Source organism: Triturus cristatus, chromosome 7 (assembly GCF_964204655.1).
Source record: "Triturus cristatus chromosome 7, aTriCri1.1, whole genome shotgun sequence".
In the NCBI taxonomy this organism is placed as follows: Eukaryota; Metazoa; Chordata; class Amphibia; order Caudata; family Salamandridae; genus Triturus; species Triturus cristatus.
The window spans coordinates 1649167251-1649183509 of NC_140590.1; positions in this window are offsets into that span (position 1 = coordinate 1649167251).

Consider the following 16259-nt stretch of genomic DNA (forward strand, 5'->3'; position numbering starts at 1 on the left):
GTGCTTCAATAGCACTTTGCATATTTGTTGCTTGCCTTTATTTAGTGTGACTGAATTTTTGTAAAGAGGCTGGCATGTTAAAAGAAAATACAGTGTATGTCTATTATAAAATAACTACCAGGAGAGGTAGATTGGCAGAACACACAGGCAGCAAATATACTGGAAGGAAAGTTAAACAAGTATTGGCAATGTCAATAGGTGTGGTCGGTGCCATTATTAGGTACTATTGGGCTCAGTCTCAAATTATCGGCCGTTCAGAGGCACCGGTCCAAACTGCAGAACAATCAAGGACACCTGCCTGCCCCTTTCCTGTCCATTCCCTCGCGCTCTTCAAAGACACATGTGTGTCCTTTCTTGCCTCTTCCCTGCAGAACATTCAGAAGCACTGGGGTGTCCTGTCTCTTCTGTACCCCACAGACGCCAGCCCGTGCGCTCTGTCCGTGTTCTGTCATAGCAGACCTTCCAGTGGCGCTGGCCTGTCCTGTCTAAATCACAGCCAGAGACACAGGTGTGCCCTTTTTCTACCACGGGCCTAACGGTCTATCAGTGCCATGGCATGGCATGTCCTGTCTCTGCCCAGTCCTACTGTACTGGCCTGTCCGAAAGACCCCATGCTATGTCTCAGTCATGACCTACCGCATGGCGGAGGTACCTACGTGTTCTTTCTCTATCCCTGCCCCGCCAGCGTTCCAGAAATACTGGCCTGTCCTTACTCTACTCTAGCCATGCTCTGCCGGCTATCCAGATACTCCAGCCTGTCCTGTCTCTGTCCCAGCCCTTTGTAACCTGACTGTCGGAGATTCCGGCCTATCTTGTCACTGCCCCCACCACCTACCGGCTGTCCAGAGGCACGCACTACTGGGCCCTTGGTTTACCCCGGCCCTTCGGAGGCACCGGCCAGTCTGAATACCTGGCACTTTATCTGTTGGCCAGTCCGCACACAGCCCTGAGCATGCCAGTATCCGCGCACAGCATCCTCTGCTTCTACAACAAAGAAACACACGGAAAGTCCACTTTAAACAGAACCCCTTGCGGAAACAGGATAAGTGCTTCTGCAGACACAATCATTTACCCGTCGCCCTCTCTGCAATCCCTAGAGATACTATCGGGAAGGAGGAGACAGGCGCAGCTCTTAATCCTTACCTGGTCTTCTCGGGGTGGTCCTCCTATACCCCAGAGCGTGGCCACACACCACAGCCAAATATTAAAGAGCGAGGACGCGAGACGTCCCGGACGGTCCCATCTGTCCCTGGATGAGGACAACAAACTCCTCCAGAAAGGGTCGCGCACAGTGCCGAGTCTAAGGGCAGCCTTCAGCCGAGGTCTGCGCGCAGGACAGAGCGCGAGTGCAGGAGCCTGGAGCGGTGGTGCGGTGGAGGCGGCAGGTCTGAAGCTGCAACGGACTGGAGGGCTCTGTGACAGGAGTGGGAGGGGGCGGAGAACACACTAGGGCAGGAAGCGAGAGAGCGGGAGGGCGCCCTGACACCACCCTCCACAGCAGCAGCAGGCGGAGAGTCCATCTAATTCAAGCAGGCGGGCACAGCTGTTTACAAGTCATTACCCCACGCATGAAAAGTTTTCTCGTCTTTATGGGTCCATGTGTTTGAAACACATGGCCCCATAAAGATAAGAAAACCTTTTACCACAGACGTAAAGGAACCGAGCCAGTCCAACTGGGACGGCTCTAAAAGAGAAAAGTGTACGTCACTAGACGCTCTTTTCCAATGGCTGGCCACCGTTTAGCATAAACGGTGACGTCCGCCAATGGAAAAGAGGGGCGGGGCTTAACGCCCACTAGAGAAATCTCCTCTAAATCATTAAATCTCACCAGTGAGACTGCGCATGTCTGCGCAGTCTTACGCCAGGCGAGACCTAAAAAGGGTTGTTGCAAAAATAAACTTGTAGATGATAAATGTGACACTTTAGTCTCAAAGTACCTGGGATGCGTAACGCAAAACAAACAAAAGGGGCGCAGACAAGGCGATGCGTTGATTCTTCCTCGCTCCGGTTCCGATGTGACAAGATGGCGCCTCGATGTGTTGCGACGATCCAGTGCGATGATACAAAATGCCATCTTTACTGCAATGCGACAACGTGGAGGCGATGCGTGCATGCCTGACTGCCGTGCGGCAAACTCAATGGTTTTCTGAGCCGCGACAGGCCCTGGGACACGCTTCCACGGTGACGCGACGACACCCTTGGCGACTGTTGCGGCGGCGTGCTTCCTCAGCGATGTGACGGCCCTGCGACACGCTTCTCCAGAGATGTGACGGCACCCTCTGTGGTGGCGGTACGCTTCTCCGGTGATACGACGGCTAACAACGGCAGCTGCGACACGCTTCCTTGATGATGCAAAAGTGCCTGCTGCGGCGGCGTCACACTTCTCTCTCGTTGCGTCGCCCTTCCAGCTCCCAACAGCAAAAGGGCCTCACACACAGTTACAGGCCCTCCTGGCAGACTGGAACTCCCAGCAAGGAAGTTCAGGGCAGCTGTGGGTGAAGTCCTTTTGTGCCTGGGAATTCAGAAACAGGAGGCCAGCTCTTCTCAGGCCCTTGTAGACTTTTCTTCAGATGGACACAGCACACAGCAAAGTCCTTCTTCAAGTAGGGGACACAGCACACAGCAAAGTCCCTTGGTTCTCTCCTCAGTAGAAACAGCAAACCGCAGGCCAACCCCAGACACACAGCAAGGGCAGTACTTGTCCTCAGTCTCTTCAGCTGATCTTCTTTGGCAGGGATTCCTATTGATCACAAAGTAGTCTAACTTTCAGGGGTTTCAGCTCTCATATTTATACCCCAAAAGTCTTTGTTCTCCATGTGTGAAGGGTCCTGGACCCAGCCCAAACCAGTTCTGGGGGCACTCTGCCAGTGCACATCTTCTTCCTTTGTGAGTGTGGGCCAGGGCCATCAGACACACCGCAGGAGGTGGTGAAGTACTGGGTATTTTAGACCCAGCGGTGCAGGGGCACACACCCTATGACTTCTGGGTTCACCCTGTTCCAGACCTACAGAAACACAGAGTCTTCTGGGTGAAGTCAAAGATTTGTTTATTGGCTGCAGACCAATTACAGGTATCCTAGAAGTACAACAGCGTGTATGTTCTCAGGAGACTGCTGAAAATCACAGAAACGGACTTCATCTTAAATACAGTTTTCCCTGCCTCAAGCATACATTCCTAGGTTTTATGATATGGCCATTACATGTATACATTTCAAAGGAAAAGGCAGAGTCATGATGACCATCCCACATTCCAGTTCGGCCAGCCCACAATGATTTACACAGTAAGGTTCAGATCCCACATTGGATATCAATAGACCCCCCAATAAACATGAGCATCTCCTGTTTTGGGAAACAAGTCATAAAGCAGGAACAAGCAGGTGTGAAAGAGATTAGCCGGAGGTTTGTGTAGAATGAAAGGGTTTTATGATGGGTCAAGCCCTGATGCTAATCACAGGTGGACGGAGGAAGGGGAGCTCGTGAGACCAGTTTGACCCGGGGCAGCAGAGCCAGCTGCCCAGGTCACCAAGAAGTCACGGGAAAGCACATGTACTGTGAGGCCCGTATTTGCTCCATTATAGCCTATGTGAGGGCAATGACAAGATGGCCACCGCTTCCAAAATGGAACCCGCGTAGTGAAGCAGAATAACGTGTACACAGTGCATTCATAGCTAGAACGATATATAAAGCACTCGTACATGCCGCATTTACCATTTGCGGTTTGCTAATACCAAGATGGACAGGGGTAGGGCCCTGTCCCCTACGCGGTGGCAGAGATTAAAGTACGACAGTGGAGCCAGCATTGTGGAAGGCAGGCACAGCCCTATTCGGGCCCAGGTGCTACTCCTCCCACCACTCCAAATGCAGATCGGTCTATTCAGCTTAGTGCTGACTCATCCAGACTCCTGGAGCCACCCCAGCCCCTGTCCCTCTCAAATCAGACAGTCAATCCACAAACAGGCAGAGACACACAGAAAGGTTGAACAAGAAAATAGCCGCTTTCTAAAAGTGCTATTTTCAAACACAGTATATAAAAAACATCTTTACTAAAAGATGTGTTATTAAATTCTGAGTTCAGGGATACCATACTCCAATTTTCTATCTTGCTCCTATGGGAAGATATGTAGGTAAACATGTTACACAGCCTTCCCCATGCCGTTGAATGGGGAAGATAGCCTTCCAATAGTGAAAAACGAAATTGGCAGTATTTTACTATCAGGACATGTTACCCACATTAGTACAAGCCCTACCTTTCACATACACACACCCTGCCCAGGGGGGTACCTTGGACCTACCATAGGGGTGTCCAATGTGTAAGAAAAGGGAAGGGTCAGGCCTGGCAAGTGGGGACAACAGGGCAGTTAACAAACTGCGCACAGGCACTGCGGTGACAGGCCTGAGACCTCTTTACAGCGCTACTCATGAGGGTGGCACAATCAATGCAGCAAGCCCACTAGAAGCATTTGAAATACCAGCCCTGGCACACTCAGTGCACTTTACTAGGGACCTACTGGTAAAACAAATAAGCCAATCATGGATAACCAATCACAATAACAATTTACACAGAGAGCACTTGCACTTTGGCACTGATCAGCAGTGGCAAAGTGCCCAAAGCATTTAAACCAGCAAAAACGAAATCCAGCACAATATCAAAAATACAGGAGGGAGAGGCAAAAAGTCAGAGGAAACCACACCAAGGATGCCAGGTCTAACACGTGTCCCCTCCAGCTGAAAAGTGGGGAGAACTACCCACCCTCTTGAGTGTTCTCATCACTAAGGCGGAAGAACCTGGACAGACCATCAGCATTGGCATGTTCTGTACCAGGGCGGTGTTCCACCTTAAAGTCCATTCCCTGTAGGGAGATGGATCACCTCAACAGGTTTGGGTTCTCACCCCTCATTTGCATTAACCATCTGAAGGGCCTGTGGTCTGTCTGAACCCGGAAGTGAGTCCCAAACAAGTAGGGCCCGAGCTTCTTTAGCGCACAGACCACAGCAAAAGCTTCCCTTTCAATTGCACTCCACCTCTATTCCCTGTGAAGTAGCCTCCGGCTAATGAAAGCTACGGATTGCTCCAAGCCCTAGTCGTTTAATTGTGAGAGTACTGCTCCCACTCCATGCTCTAAAGCATCTGTCTACACCATACACTCTTTGGAGAAATCAGGCATCTTGAGCACGGGTGCCGTGCACATGGCAGCTTTCAGGGCATCAAACGCAGTCTGGCAGGAATCGGTCCAAATCACCTTCCAGGGCTGCTTCCTTGAAGTCATGGTGCCATACCCCTTGTCAAACCGTCTGTAATACCCAGTGAGACATAAGAAGGCTCTAACCTCTGTCTGGGTCTTGGGGAGCTCCCAAGCCAAAATGGTATCAATCTATGCTTTTAGGAGCGAAACCTGGCCGCTCCCTACCTGGTGTCCCAAGTACACCACAGATCCCTGCCCTATCTGGCACTTACTGGCCTTGGCAGTGAGGCCTGACCTTTGCAGAGCCTTCAACACTTCACAGAGGTGTTGCAAATGTTCTTCCCAACTGGGGCTGAGCACAGCAATGTCATCCAGGTAAGCAGCGCTGAATTCCTCCAGCCCGGACAGTACCCGGTTGACCTGTCTCTGGAAAGTGGCAGTGGCGTTCTTCAACCCAAAGGGCATGACACTGAACTGGAAGTGCCCCTTTGGTGTTGGAAATGCTGACCTCTCTTTGGCCCCGTCAGTTAAGGCAATCTGCCAGTACCCAGATGTTAAATCAAACGTACTGAGGTACTGTGCAGCGCCTAACCTATCCACAAGCTCATCAGATCTGGGGATGGGGCGTGCGTCAGTCTTGGTGACAGCATTGACCCCACGGTAGTCCACACAAAACTGCAGTTCTGGAGTGGCACCGGGTGCAGCAGCTTTTGGTCCCACGGTCTGCTGGAGGGCTCAATTACCCCTAGCGCCAACATCTTGGAAACTTCTTACTTGATACTGGCCCTGACCTTGTCAGCAAACCTGTACAATTTTTGTTTCACAGGTAGACTGTGCCCAGTGTCCACATCATGGGTGCACCAATCGGTGACTCCTGGCTTCAGGGAGAAGAGGGAGACAAACTGACCCAACACATAGCGACAGTCCCTCTGCTGCTCTGGGGTCAGGTAGGCGAGACGTTAACCTCATCCACTGATCCATCCTGCTCCTCTGCTGACAGGAAGTCAGGCAGAGGGTCACTTTCCTCCTCCATCCCATCATCTGTAGCCAGGAGCATTGTCACATCAGACCTCTCAAAGTGTGGCTTGAGGCGGTTCACATGTAGGACCCTTAGAGGGTTCCTGCGAGACTGCAAGTCAACCACATAGGATACATCGCTCTTGTGCTCCACCACCTCATATAGCCCAGTTCTCTTGTCTTGGAGCACACAGGGCCCCACACGCGCCATCACCGACACCTGTCCAGGTTGAAATTCGACCAGAGTGGCATTTTGCTCGAACCATCTTTTCCTTTCCTCCTGGCTAGCTTCCAGGTTCGCCTGAGCGAGTTTCCTGAACCATTGAGTCTGGTTCCGGAGGGCCAGCATATATCTGAACACATCCTGGGGGGTCTTACCAGGGGACTTTTCCCAACCCTCCTTCACCAGACTCAGAGGTCCTCTCACAAGGTGACCGTACAGGAGTTCAAAGGGACTGAGCCCTAAGGACTTCTGAGGTACGTCCCTATAGGCAAACAGGCATGGCAAAAAGACGTCCCACTTCCTTCTCACGTTCTCCGCAAGGCCCATTATCATGCCTTTTAGGGCTCGGTTGAATCTGTCAACCAACCCATTCCCTTTAGGATGGTAAGGAGTGGTGAACTTGTAAGTTACCCCACACTACTCCCACAAAGACTTCATATACTTCGAGATGAAGTTGGTACCCCAGTCGGAGACCACCTCTCTGGGGAACCCCAAACGGGAAAAGATCCCCATCAATGCATGGCCCACCACAGGGGCTGTGATTGTCCAGAGATGGACAGCTTATGGGTACCTGGTGGCATGGTCCACCAAGCCCAAGAGAAACTTGTTGTCGAAGGCTGCCTTGGGTTCCAGTGGCACCACAATATCAACGCCCACCTGCTCAAAAGGGGTGATCACCACAGTTAAGGGTTGGAAGGGAGCCTTATACTTCCCTCCACTCTTGCCACTTGCCTGGCAAGTCTGGCAAATCCTGCAGTGTGTACTGACATCGGGCCAGAAAAAGTGGGTGGCAAGCCTCTGAAAGGTCTTGTCGCACACCAAATGTCCTGCGAGAGGCACGTCATGAGCCAGACCCAGTAGGAAGGCCCTGAAGCGCTCGGGTACCACCAGAACACGGGCTGCACTGTGCTCAGCGACCCTAGGCTCACTATAGAGTAATCCATCTTCCCAGTAAATTAGATAAGTCTTGGACTCGTAACCTGCTGCTTGGTCTGCAGCCTGTTGCCGCATACCACTGAGCGAAGGGCATTCCATCTGCACCTTGCAGAACTTCTCCCTGGAGGGACCTCCTTCCTGCTGCCAATGGGTCAGCTCAGGCAGCTCTCTCAGTTCGGCCACCTGTTCCTCCTTAGGTTCCAGGGCATCCCCCTCAGGTTCTGCTTCCTCCTGGACCATGGGAAGGGCTGGGGCTGGTTTCCCATGCCCCCTACCCCTTCTCTTTCTGGCAGGCACCTGGGCCACTGTTTCAGGCTCCAGGTCCGCTTGATTACCCCTACTGGTTGCCATTGACCGAGTGGTCACACAGACCCACTCAGGCAGACCCAACATCTCGAAATGAGCCTGGCATTCCACCTCCCTCCATGGGGAACTCTCCAGGTCATTACCCAGCAGACATTCTACAGGCATGGATGGACTGACAATGACTTTCAAGGAACCTGAGACCCCCACTCAAAGGGAACTAGCGCCACTTTGCAGAGGCACACTGAGTTGTCTGCTGCAACTACAGGGTGAAGTGCATTGGGAATGACCTGCTCCTCAGACACCCCATGACACCTAACAGATGTCATCCTGGCTCCTGTGTCTGGGAGGAGAGCCTCCTCCCTCCTCCCATTGATGATCACCCACTGCCTGTATTTTTTAGTGTTCTCAGGCAGGTAGGTCTCCTGGACCATCTCTCTGTCTCCTAAAGAGACAAGGGTCATAACTGCTTGCTCTTCCCCTTCACTGGAAACTAATTCCTCCCCTAAAGCTACACACACAAAACTCAGTGTCTGAGCACCAGTGGGTGCTTGGGATTTCTTGGGGCAACTAGGAGCAATGTGGCCCTTCTCACCACAGTTGTAACACCTGGGGGGACCCTGAAAGTTACCCCGCCCTTAGGGGGCTGCGACGTCTTAGGCTGGGGGGGCTGGGACTCCTTTGCCTCTGAACTGTTTTGGGGCCCTTTAGAGAACTCCTTTTGGTTACCTTTGTGTCCCCCACTTTTCTGCTGGGGACCCTCCCCACCTTTGGCTGTGGTACCCACAATCCCCTTGTGGACCCTGGTGCTGGTCCAGTGGTCCGCCCCTTAGCAAGCTCACTGGGATCAGTTAACTTACTGTCCAAAAGATGCTGGCGCAGCTCTGGAACACATAGACTGCTCAAGTGCTCCCAACTAATTAGATGGCACAACCCCTCATCAGTAACTTTGCTGCCCTTTATCCAACCTTCCAGTGCACATGTGTACACCCTCACACATTCAACCCAAGTGTCTGAATCATGCTTCTTGAAGTTCCTGAACCTCACTCTGAACTGTTCTGGGGTGAGCCCATACTTGAGGCATAAGGCCTCCTTCATATTGGCGTCGGCCGCCTTCTCTAAAGGTGGTAAAACAGCCCTCCCAGAAGCCTCAAAGTGTTTCCATAGGTCCGCCCCCAGTTCTTTTCAGGCACCTCATTCATCCTCAATGCAAGCTCATACGATTCAAATCATGCATAAATATCCTCTTCCTTCTGGAAATTCTGCACTAAATCCTTGGGTATGTACACCTTACCTCCTTGTACTGGCTGTGCGCTGCCACCATTTGAACAGGACTCCAGTTGTTTGGCCTTGATGTCCAGTTCCCTCATGCTCAACTCATGAGCCAAAAGCAATTTCCTTTCTTCCAAGGCATGAGCCCTTTCCTCTGCCTTCTCCTTGAGCCTCATGATCTCCAGCTCATGCTCTCTGATCCTCTGGTTCTCCTCCCGCTCCTCTCAGGAGAGACTTCCTGCGGAATGGACGCTGGCAGCCCTTGAGGCTGCCCTTGGCACAGGCAGATCCTGTGACCCAAAACCATTCCCTTGTGCATCCTCGTCCACTTCTCCCTTCTCTGGCTCCGCAGCTCCTTTGGCCTCCCACCAAGCTTTTCAGGCCTTCTGTAGCTCATCCTTCTTAGAGCTATTCCTCATGGGAGATCCAAAATCCTTGCAAAATTGTTTGAGTTGAGCTACTTTGTAGGAATACAAATCCTCAATGTGAAACTCCAATTCTGCCTTCTCACTTGCTGCTTTGCCATTTTGAGACATGCTGCGTGGATGACTCAAGGATCAGATCAAAAATAGAACCAAAAATAAAACACAGTATGTGGTTGTGTAGTGGTCTGCACTAATCTAGTGATGTACACCAATCACTGTGGGTCAAGTACAAATACAAGTTCAAATCCCCACCGCTGACCACCAATGTTAGACAGGGGGGTCTCTAGTTGGCAGAGGTAGGTACCTTTGACCAAATAGGGACCCTTACTTCTAGTCAGGGCAAGGGGGATACACACTTTAGATAACCCCTGCTCACCCCCTTGGTAGCTTGGCACGAGCAGACAGGCTTATCCCAAAGGCAATGTATAAAGTATCTGGGTCTAAATCCATCGTTATTTTGCTTACCATGCCATTCCAGTTTGGACTCAGCCATATGCAAATCAGTCTGGACCCTGTGCCCAATGGGAACAGTCAAGCCTGAACTGCCAGGCCGGGTCCTCCCTAGACTGGAAACAAGCATCCTAGGTCCGGTTTCGGGCTTTTAGCCCTCATCAGCATGGATAGCGTGACTCCAGTGGCATGAAGAGCACAGGACCCACGTCTGAGCATACCCGTCCCACTCGGGGTGACAAATGCAAAACGAACAATTGATGGTCAGAATGCAGAACAATGTCATACATTCACCCCAGTACAAAGATCTGGGCCTAAATCCATTGTTTTTTGCTCACCATGCCATTCCAGTTTGGACCCAGCCATATGCAAATCAGTCTTGACCCTGCACTCAATAGGAACAGTCCAGCCCGAACTGCCAGGCCAGAACCTCCCTGGACTGGAAACAAGCATTCTAGGACCAGTTTCAGCCCTCATCAGCCAGAATAGCATGACTTCAGTGGCATGGAGAGCACGGGACCCAAGTCTGAGCATACCCGTCCCACTCGGTGTGACAAATGCAAAAAAGAACAATTGATGGACAGAATGCAGAACAATGTCATACATTCACCCTAGTACAAAGACCTGGGCCTAGATCCATAATTATTTTGCTCACCATGCCATTTCAGTTTGGACCCAGCCATATGCAAATCAGTCTTGACCCTGCGCCCAATGGGAACAGTCCAACCCGAACTGCCAGGCCAGGTCCTCCCTGGACTGAAAACAAGCATCCTAGGACCGGTTTTGGGCTTTCAGCACTCATCAGCCAGGATAGCTTGACCCCAGTTGCATGGAGAGCCGGGGACCCACGTCTGAGCATACCCGTCCCACTCGGGGTGACAAATGCAAAAAGAACAATTGATGGACAGAATGCAGAACAATGTCATATATTCACCCCAGTACAAAGATCTGAGCCTTGGTGAGCAAAAGAATGATGGATTTAACCCAGATCTCTTGACTGGGGGTGAATGTTTTGATTTGTTCTGCATCCCGTTCATCAATTGTGTGTCTTTTGCTTTCTCGCCCTAAGTGCGCCAAGTATGCCCAGACGTGGGTCATGGGCTCACTGTGCCACTGGAATCAAGCTAACCTGGCTGAAGAGAGGTGAAACCCCTAAACCGGTCCCAGGATGCTTGTTTCTGGTCCAGTGAGGACCTGGCTTGCAGTTTGGGCTGGCCTGTTCCCATGAGGCACAGGTTCAAGACTGATTTGCATATGGCCAGGTCTAAACTGGGGTGGCATGGTGAGCAACAGAATGATGGTTTCAACCCAGATCTCTTGACTGGGGGTGAATGTTTTGATTTGCTCTGCATTCCGTCCATCAATTTTGTGTCTTTTGCTAGCTGTTGTGTTCAGGCAAACATTACATATCACTAAAGTGGACGACATCTCCATAAAGAATTGTGAGGCTCTTCTCACCAGATACAATTCTACACTGTCTTCCTCCTGTAACTTCCTGCTCCTTTACAGACCTCCACCTAGCAAGGCGACATTCCCAGACACACTTCTAGACACAGTTTCAAACCTCATAACAATACACTCCAACCTATGTGTTCTAGGTGACCTCAACATTTGGTTAGACAAACCCCCATATGCCCCATCCGAAAACTATCATCACTGGCTTAGACGCATCGGACCTGCATCAGATCGTCCACAACCCTACACACATCGCTGGGCACCTCCTAGATGTCATTTTTGCTAATACTGAACTAGTTACCTTTCAAACTATAACTCCAGTCACATGGTAAGACCACCACTTGCTTGCTTTCCAACACAAAACAACCCAAAGCACCTAAAACCTCCTTACATGCATCCACCTATCGACCATGGAACAAATTCAATTTGGAACACTTAGAAAAACAACTAACATCCAGTACAGATCTGGAAACAATAGATTCTGTTCAAAAACTATATGAGTGGCTACAGGAAGCTTTTGATATCCTGATACCACTCAAAACCACACAACAAAAGAAAACAAGCACCTTGGAGAAATACAGAGATAAAAGAAATAAAACAACAAATTAGAAATCTGAAACATGCCTGGCTCAAAACAAAAGCCAAACAAGGCAAACTTCGCCTACAGAAACTTAACAGATCATACAAGTCAGCTATCAAAAAAGCAAATAAAGAGTACTATTCAGACAGAATCCAAAATGCTAAATATGCAAATAAATAATTCTAATACTCAATGAATTTTGTAAACCAAATTTCCTAGAAGAAACTCATCCCGTTACTCAAGATTTCACAGACGAACTGGCAAATCGTTACACGGACAAAGCAGACACACTGGTCTTATACTTAAAATAGGGTCAAAGCACCAGCACTAACCTTTTTACAAAAAAAAATCCAAGAATACTTAAACCCAGCCTCTCCGTTCCTTCCAACACATTTCGCACAATGAATTCATGGACCTTGTCAAAGCAAGCAGGCCTGCCGGCAGCCCTTCTGACCTGTGTCTCCCCCACATTTTCAAGACAATTCTTCTAACAACCTCTGCTGCCATTCCAGTAAGAAGGATCATCAATGATTCCTTAACTACCAGAATATTTCCAGAAGAACTAAAAAAAAGTCATACTTCCGCCCTTTACTGAAGAAAACAAACTTGGGCCCGCTGAACCCTGACATGTACAGACCCATTACAAATGGACCTTTCCTGGGTAAACTAATAGAAAGAGCAGCATTCGCCCAGATGTCACAATTCATAGAAGAGCATGCCATACTTTCAGACTTCCAGACAGGATTATGTCCAGGAAGAGGCACAGAATCTGCCCTCCTTGCCATCTGGGATGACCTGAAGAACACAGTTGACCGCAACGGGGTTGCTGCGTCACTCCTTTTGGACCTCTTGGCTGCCTTTGACACGGTTGACCATGATACTCTGATACAAAGACTCTACGAAGCCGGCATAGAGGAGACTGCTCTAGACTGGATCGCGTCCTACCTTCAAAACAGAACTAATCTCCTCCATACCCCACCTTTCTCGTCCAAACCATACTCCACAAAAGCAGGAGTCCTTCAAGGCTCTATCATCTCGCCCATTCTTTTCAACATCTATATGAAGTCATTACTGGTACTGGTCAATCAATTTCACCTTACATGCTATAACTATGCAGATGACACACAAACACTCCTTCAACTGGAATGCTCCAAAGAAATTGGAAACTCACCAATTTTCAGTTGTCTCAGAGCCATGGATCAATGGATGACTTGGAGCCATCTCAAATTGAATGCTTCCAAAATAGAAATACTCACATGTGACGATTGGAAACATTATGACCTGCTTGCTGTCTGGCCTGATGAACTGGGACACCACCTAAAGTAACAAATGTAGTAAGAAACCTCGGAATGACCATGGACTCCAAGCTATCGATGAATGCCCAAGTGGACAAACTAGCAAGATCAAGCTTTGCTACTATAAAAACATTGCGACAAATCTTTCCCCATTTGTGCTTTTTATACAAGGTCCAAGCTACCATCTCCCTTGTTCTGTCCAAACTCGCTTACACCAATAGCCTCTACCACAGATCACCTTTAACGACCACGAAAAGACTACAACAGATTCAGAACTTGGCTGTCAGACAACTCTTGCATATCAAACCGCAAGACCACATCTCACCTGCCTTGAAAGCCCTACGTTGGTTACCAGTTGCCAGAAGATCCATGTTCAAGCTGCTTTGTTTAACCACAAAACGAAACATGTAATGGGACCACTCTTCATCAGGAATAAAATCACCAACCACATTCAGCAAAGGAACCTCCGCTTTAGAGTGGCACCTTACCTCAAAATCCCAAGATACAAGAAAAAAACATGGGTGGCACATCCTTCTCTGTTCAAGCAGCCAAACTATGGAACTCTTTACCCCCCAACATAAGACCCACGGATAACCACTTTATCTTCAGAAAACTACTCAAGAATTAGCTCTTCCCCACATAAGCACGATACGCAAACAGAAATATATAGCATATCACTCTGTATATGAGTATGTATTTGTATTATAAATATGTGCCTATATATGTGCATTGCTTTGTTTAAACATTTAGAATAATTATGTTTTAAAATTATTTTTTTTTTAAGTACAATAACACTTGAAAACCATAGTTTATCTAATGCATCGTTAATCTACATATAATTACCTACTTTATGAATTGTATACCTTCCATGTACTTGGATCTATACATTTATTACCTTTCTCCTAAAAAAGCATACAATGCAATACCCTATTTCTCACTCTACACCTCTCTCAACATATCCTCTACCTCAACTCTTTGACTCATCTCAAACTCTTTCTAATGCACTACCCTATTTCTCACCCTACACCTCTTTCAAAATCTTGAATCTACATATACTTACTTTTTTAGGCATCTATATTCTTTCCATGTACTTATGGATCTATATATTTATTACTTTCTTCTAATTCAGCATATTCTATGCACTACCCTATTCTCACCCCATGCCTCTCTCAATATATCTTCTACCTCATCTCTGGTTCATCTCCAACCTCTTTCTACTAATCTTCCAATGCACTACCCTATCTCTCACCCTATACCTCTATCAATATATCCTCTGCAGCCACTATCTCATTCATCCCAAACCCCATACCGCTACTATGATCCCCAAAATAACCCTTTCTAGACTCACCCCTACTCAACCCTCCTTGCATCATCTGACACCTCTTTACTATACCGATCCCACAAAACAAGCCTTTCCAAACTCTTCCCTCTGACTTTTCCCCTCCACTTCCCTTTTTACTCATCCCAAGCCTCCTCTTGTTGGCTATGACCTCCAAAATAAAAATAAAAAAATACTATCCTTCACTCTTCTATCCCTCCACTATCCTTTCAATCAAAATAACAGACTAACATGTCCACTTCCCAATTTAATATTTTACTATACTAATTCACCACTAATCCTCTATGGGTCCCAGAGTAGCGTGCTACTCGCCGAGAAAGCAATTCAACACTTCATCAGGGGTAGCAAGCACTATATAAATGCAAACCTTTTTCCCTCCTTTATCCGTCCGCTATCCTTCTCAATTCAAATTACCGACTACTATCCATCACTCACATTACTTTCACATTTCACTATACTAATTCACCACTAATTCTTTATGGGTTCTAGAGTAGCCTGCTACTCACCAAAAAAGTGCTTCAACACCCCATCAGGGGTAACAAGTGCTATATAAATGCAAACCTTTTCCCCCTCTTCCATTCCTCTGCTACCCTTCTCGATCAAAATAACTGACGAACATATCCACCACTCAAATTACTTTCATATTTCACCATAATAATTAAACACTAATCCTTTATGGGTTCCGTAGTAGCGTGCTACTCACCGAAGAGCTCTTTGACACCTCATCAGGGGTAAGAAGAGCTATATAAATGCAATTACAATACAATACATTTAAGATGTGTTCGTTCTAATGACGGCATTCAGGAGGCATGAGTACTAAACGCATGTGGAATACCATCATACATTCTTCGAATATTGTTCTGACAAGACCTGGTCTCTAAATCTAAAATTATTAGCAGCAATAACGAGGAGGATTTTTTCCATGTTAGAGAGCATATCTATAATAGCAGCCAGAGTATCTTCTACAGCTGAAATTTGTTGTTCCTGCTCTGTAAGTCTGCCATCATGCCTCTCAAAATTGCGGGAGATGGTATCTATGCTTGTGTTAAGCGTATCTGTCTTGTGATCTATGGACTTCAGATTTGCTTGCAAGGCCTTAAGGAGGGTTTTCATGTCTTCACCTTGGCTAACTGAGTTTGGTCTCTTAATAGGACCTTGTCTACCATCAACCTCCTTGCTCTCCTGTTTGGTTCAAACAACAGCTTTTGTTGTTTTCCATCCGTTTTGTCCATGTTTGTTATCAGTATTATTTGCACTATCGCCAAAGATGTGGAGACGGTAGACACCTATCTAACATCTGAGTAGAGCCTGATCCGTTCAACTTAGATTGCCAAGTATACCATGCAAGCCCTAGTGAGTCACAGCAATACAGGAAGACGCCTCAAATTAGCTGCCCTTCTGTATAGACAGTAGGCAAGCAGTAGGCAAGAATGAAAGTACTGATTATCCGAAAATCACTTATGTCAGGTGCCGACTCTCCAATGCAGTGGGATATAAAATGCTAAACGAGAAATCACATAGTCTCCACGTTGTCAAGCAGGGTCCTGCCTCCCCCCCGGCTCTCCTATATGTATATCTCAGGGGCGTGGGACAGCTCGTAAATGGCTCCTGGTCTTCCACAGTGTTACCTGGTCATCACAGCTCCAGTGACACAGCCACCGTCAACTCTCCTGCATTTTCCGTCATCAGTGGTCATTGATCTTCCGTGCATAATGGTCACTCCTGAGTAGCATAGACCCTGTCCCATCTGCTTGCAGGTACTCCTCTTCAAGAATCCACCCC